The 6,120-nt window shown below is 27.8% G+C and overlaps 1 protein-coding gene across 4 annotated transcripts in view; it reads left to right on the top strand.

Moving 5' to 3' along the window:
- The window catches only part of LOC107436145 (GTPase-activating Rap/Ran-GAP domain-like protein 3), a 563,687-nt gene that overhangs the window by 98,021 nt on the left and 459,546 nt on the right, over window positions 1-6,120 (top strand). Inside the window, exon 1 of one of the 4 annotated variants that reach the window (XM_016047730.3) lies at window positions 4,033-4,173. The exons of the other annotated variants lie outside the window; for them this stretch is intronic. The gene's annotated coding sequence lies outside the window, so the exon portion shown is untranslated. Of the gene's footprint in view, window positions 1-4,032; window positions 4,174-6,120 lie in introns of those variants that run through there. 4 annotated transcript variants of the gene reach the window in all.

The following is a 6,120-nucleotide window of genomic DNA, read 5'->3' as shown; positions in this document are numbered from 1 at the left end:
TATATATATATATATATATATATATATATACATATATATATATATGTTACGTAGAACTGTCTTTTGATAAATTAGTTTTACAAGCTTTACAATTTTTTATATACAGTTCTAAGACTATTTCTGAGATGTATAAAGAAGGAATTAATGAAACAAACATTAAAGGTTCTAAACTTTCAATACCTCTCCTTCGTTAACATTTCGTATGGTATTTTCCTGAATGAAACCACGTTTTGAGGGAAAAAAATTCAAATCCCTTGAAAAAAGGCATATTTTTTCTGAGGAAATATGTTTTTCGTCTAATTTCTCATCATAAATTTTCTACTGTTTAATCATTAAGCATTAAATCAATTGTGTTAAATCAATTAGCATATTTAATGTAAATCTCTTCAAACATTACGATTGCATCTTTGCGCGTGAAAATGTACTCATTTGATCAACAGTTATTAAAGTACAGTGCTTTTTTTAAAATTTTATTGTACCGCATACAGCTTTATTAATAATGTATTTTTGATTATCACTTAGTGCTTATTATATTGCTTACATAGTTATTGCTTTATATAGTTTTTGCTTAAAGTTTAAAGGTAATTATTTTTATATTTTGAGACGGAAACTGGTCCCTGGAAAGAAATATGTTTTTATGGGTATTAAAACAATTCTAGAAAGCATGTCTAGAAGCATGTCTTTTTAAGCATGTCTAGAAAACTAGGATTTTTAGTGATTTATTCTTCCGGCTAATTAGACTGAATATGTTCGGTTCCAGCACTTCATGTCAGAAAAACTACTCTTCTCTTTTTCATGGACTTTATTACCAAAATATCTTGAGCTTGTAAAAGCATTTGTGGTTAACATTTGATGTTCAAATAGTATAGCGCAAGATGAGAAAGAAAAAACTACAAACCAACCAAATGCTGATATATATATATATATATATATATGTGTGTGTGTGTGTGTGTGTGTGTGTGTGAAAACGTTGATGAAGTTTGTTTTTTATTTATAAAATTTTTAAGTTATCAAGTTTAGTTTCAATCAATTTATCGTGATTAGTACAATGTTAAAATGGTGGTGTAATATCTCTTCCAACTTGACGTTGAACTACCCTAACAATTTTGTGAAGGAAAATCAAAGTTTTATTTATAATTTAAATGGCGTATGAAAACTTCAAACATTTATAAAGCAAAAAATGTAAACCAATATCACGCTCCTAGACATCACTCGTAAAATATTTTCGCTTCTGAAAACTCCAACGCTCGCGCGTTTCCGATATTGTTTGTAGTTGTTTCCAATGGATTTCGAGTGAAGGAACGTTTGAGGCTGTTTTCAATATGCCTTTCTTCTACAGTAACTAAAGTTCACTTTTAAAATGTGCATGCATGTTTTTAGTTGCGTTATAAGGATATTTATATTTTAATTTTGAAAGTCTCTATAAACTGTATTAAATATTTCATAGGGTATATATTCTATCCGTTTCTTCTCTGCTAGGGCCAGTTTGAATTTGTCTTGATATTCCCTTTGTGATACTCTCATTTTTAATTTACAAACTAATTTTATTTTAAGAACAAGTGTATAAATGCAGCTTAAATTACTAATTATTACTTTATATTGTCTCGTAAAAATGACGTTAATGATAGTTAGTTATGTGCGTCATCATCTTACTGTAGTTATATATTTTAGTTTAACTGAATAACAAATATGGTGGCGACTTCTTAACACCAAGAAGTGTAAAAGAACATTCTAGTGGTTTCATTGCGTCAGGAAATATTCTGTGTTTCTTGTTGTAGTGGAACACTGCTTTGGTGTAAAGTAGTTGTCCCCATTTTTGGTGCTCAGATACACAAACATAAATAATCAAACCGCTTTTTCTTTAATGTAGCCTTTTATATTGTTTCATTTTTAAGTTTTTATCTAAGTTTCGAATAGCAGTATTTAATAATGTGTAATAACATGAACTATAAAATTACAAAATGTATATAAACAGCTATCAGCTTAATATAGCACTAATCTCCAAAAAATAAAGAAAAAAAAAGCGAAAAATACGAACTTCACCCGAAATTTTCACCTTTAAACCATTTTTTGAAAATTGATTAACTAATTTTCTGAATACATGAGAATCTAAAGCTAATAAAAAAAGTTAAATAATCACTAATGTGAGAAATACACATTTCGAAAATCCGTATTAAGGCAAAGTTAAGCTTACATTAAACGGCATGTTTGAAAAAATTGGAAAGGTTAAAAATTACCAGCTTGATCTAACCCTAAGGTAAAACTTAACACTTAAGGCCCATTAACACTTCAATTTTTAAACTTGCAATAACCTTCCAACTGATTTGTTCTCGTGGTGTACTGGTTATGCTATCTAACCTTATAGCGGTCCAGTGTTCAAATCCCAGTCGAAACGAATGAACTATCAACTTTTCCAGAAACGAAAATTAAAGATATAACTATTTAATATATTTTATTGAATTTATAAATTTTTTTAAAATTTAAATTAATTTACTGTTTAAAAATTTGAGTTTTTTTTAAAGAAATAATAGATATTTATATATTTTTTATTCCATTTCATTTATGGAATTTTTTTAAAAAAAAAAATTCATAATTTTAATTTAAATTTCAAATTACAAAATAGTTGGGCCCGTGTCCAAGAAGTTGTAAGTTCGATTCACATCAGCCGAAGACTTCCCACGCTTTAAATTGCCACTAGTGCACGTCAAATCGATTGGTTCACAAAGTCCTTTATGTTTCCATAGCAAATAATATCTCTATAGATACTAAATTGCAGATTGATCGTTCTTTGGTTCAGGTCAAAATTACGATTTGTGGGTGAATGAATGGGTCACCCTTATAAATGAGCTGTGTGTGGCAGAAGTCAAATTCTCGGCTATAGAGGGCAGCACTGGAAAACAAGAGAAATCGCACCCCTTTTACCTTAATGGCATGTCTCAATGTTGTAATTTTTTTTAAATAAAGAATTTTAATTAAATTTTTAATTTACAAAATTTAATAAATTTGTTTTGCAATTTAAAAGAATCTCAAAACTTTAGTTAAATTTTTAAATCATAATTTTTTTAACATTTTAATATAAAAATAAAAAAAATTAAAACAAATGTCTAATACTTTTTTTAATTTTAAAAATTTAAATTTTTTTTAAAAAATAACAATTTATAAATTTATTAAAACTATAAAATAGTTATCAACTTTTTAAGAAAAGAAAATTGGAGATAAAACTCAATCATTCCAGCTGAGATTTGAACTTTTGATCTCTCAGGTAGAAGGCGGATAGCCTTCTACCTTACCACGATTACACATCGGCAATAATATTTTCGTTAGTTTAAAAATATATGAACTGAAATTCTAATGGGGCATATTTTACCCTAGGGGCAGATTAGATTTCTAGTTTGTACCCTATCCAAGGTTTTCAAACGTACCCTTTAATTTAGGCTTAACTCTGTTTTAATTGGAATTTTCGAGATGCGTACTCTCCTACAAAAAAGTAACAGTTTTGCTCAAAAGTTTCTCTTTTAAAAAAAATTTTAAGAGTTGCTTAACTCTTATACCGTGCATTTTAAGCTGATTTCAAAAGTAAAACAACAAAAACAAAAATAAATAAATAAAAAAAAAGGGAAAAATACGAAGATAACCATTAAAAACGTCATATCCGCTACAAAAACCGTTATTTCATCAATCGATGATAAGGCAAACTAATGTTATTTTTTTGTTTCTAAACACTTGGAGCTTTTTTTCCGATTAATTTCTATTCGAAAAAATAACTTTATTTATCTTACGCTACATTCTATAACTTACGTTAAAAAGTCCTAGTAGCTGAAACTTTATATGAACCCACATTGAAACTTTATTTAAATGTGATATCAGTGTTTATTTTACAATAAATACCTTTGTTCATTTATTGCACTAAAAACGTAGTCTTAACTCGAAGTTATTGAATCGACAAGTATATCACAAAGATAGCCAAAATAAACACGTTTAAATAGCTTTTTTTAACACACAGCTGTCAACTTTCTCTTTTTATCTGTTTACTATGGAAACATAAACATCTGATGTGATCTTTTTTATTTCAATTGAGTCAGTTTGTGCATTTTATGTTTTTTCCCCGAGAAAATATAACGCTAAGAAAGGAAAAACAACAGCAATTATTTTGTAAAATTTGGATCGTTAATGGTAAGTTTTATGATTTAATACTTATTAGCGTTGGATTAATTTAATTGATTATAGTAGTCTAAGCAACTTTGGAACATAAGTTAAATATTTATTTTCTTTTTTTTAAGTTTTAGGATTCAATGTTATAAATAAGTATTTGTTTTCTTTTACTTACATTTGATTGGTGAAAAACTAACACTACCTTAAGATTGATATGGAAAATAATGACTTCACTTTATAAAGTTATGAAAAATAATAATATCAATTTATGACATTGGGAATTTCTGTATAGATTTTTCTCATAAATGAAAAAGAATGTCATTATGTGGCTAGTAAGTTTGGATACGTAATTTATAATGTATATTTGAATATATCTTTTTAATTTTAAAATATTTCATTTTTAACACGAAAAACCCAATTTAGATTTTTCCAAAAACACAGCACAATTTAAGCGGACGCATATACGTTATTCTTTCAGCTCTTAACGGTAGATAAATTACTTTTTTTGTAATGATAGTTGTCGTTCAAAACTCTGTTGAAATTTAAAATTTATCCTCTTTTAATTGAAAAACGGTACTGAATTTTTCTTGTTCAGAAGGATGTAGTAAATTAAAATAAACATTTATCACTTTTTGTCAAAGTTAAAGAATGATTAAAACAATAAACTAAATATTTCGTTTTGCGTTTAAACTCCTTACCTAAAAACTAAACCCTAAAAGTTTCTTATTTCGATAGAAAAAGTCTCTTAAGTACAAATGTATTTTACTTGCGATATTTCATTTTAATCAAAGTTTACACATATTAAACGTAGCATACAAAAGTAAAAATTTTATTAAGTTTTTATTAAGTTTTTTTATATGTCATATACTTCATCAAAAATGTCGCCATGCAATGGGTACCAGCGCATTGTGGACTTCAAGGTAACGAAACTGCAGATTTCTTGGCCAAAAAAGCCGCCAAGATTCTACAAATATCTCTTAAGCCAGTTCCTTTCCACACCGCGAAAAGGCTAATAAAAATCTCTCTGCGAACAACATTTGAAGCAAAACTCCAAGAAGCAAATAAAAATAAGGACTGGTTGGAAGGAATTAAAGATATTCCGTCACGGCCAAGAGAAAAATCTGTGGCCCTTTTTCGCCTCGCCACTGGCCATGACTGTTTATCAAAACACCTGTATAAAATTAAAATCTTTTCAAGCCCCCTCTGTCCATTATGTAACCAACAAGAAGAAATGGACGCTAACCATCTAAGACATTGCCCTGCACTTCCTCCTGGGCCCTTGTGGGAACGATATTGGCGGGCGAGATGCATTATTACAGACCTATAGACTCTTTATTTTTGTAGCTCTTGTATCCGTTTTTTGTTCTTTCTTTATATTGTTCTTGGCTACAAATTTGTCTTTCATGTCTGCCATTGGAAATTAAAAAAAAAAAAACTTCATCCCCCCCCGAAGTGAAATATTCATTAGTTTTTATTTCAATTGCAAAGTTTAAAACAAACAAAGTTGTTTAATAAAAAGCGTTAATATAAAAGGATAGTGAAGAAAAATTATATCGCATTTCATCGTCCGAAAATAACTTAAGCAGAAACTTTATAATGAAAGTCATTCTATATTTAGGTTATTTTGTATCCTAATTACGTCTAGACATTTATTTATTTCTTTTTGATAGAGCTTTTTGATATGAAATCATATTGATTATATTATTACTATTAAAATTACTCATAACAAGATTATATAACCTTATAGTGTTTCCGAAATTTAAAAGTTCTATAGTGAAGTAGAAATAAACATTTATTTCGATGTGTTCTTATTATTCTTTATACTGCTCTTAAATTTAATTCAAACATGAGAAATTACATGAGAATTTGGACAATATGTTCAAACATTCTATTTATTTGTAAGGTTATATATATATATATATATATATATATATATATATCTTATTTATTTCCAATGGCAGACATGAA

Source organism: Parasteatoda tepidariorum, chromosome 1, assembly GCF_043381705.1.
Source record: "Parasteatoda tepidariorum isolate YZ-2023 chromosome 1, CAS_Ptep_4.0, whole genome shotgun sequence".
Lineage (NCBI taxonomy): Eukaryota > Metazoa > Arthropoda > Arachnida > Araneae > Theridiidae > Parasteatoda > Parasteatoda tepidariorum.
Note: the sequence above shows the minus strand (reverse complement) of the source record. Positions and strands in the feature narration are given on the sequence as shown.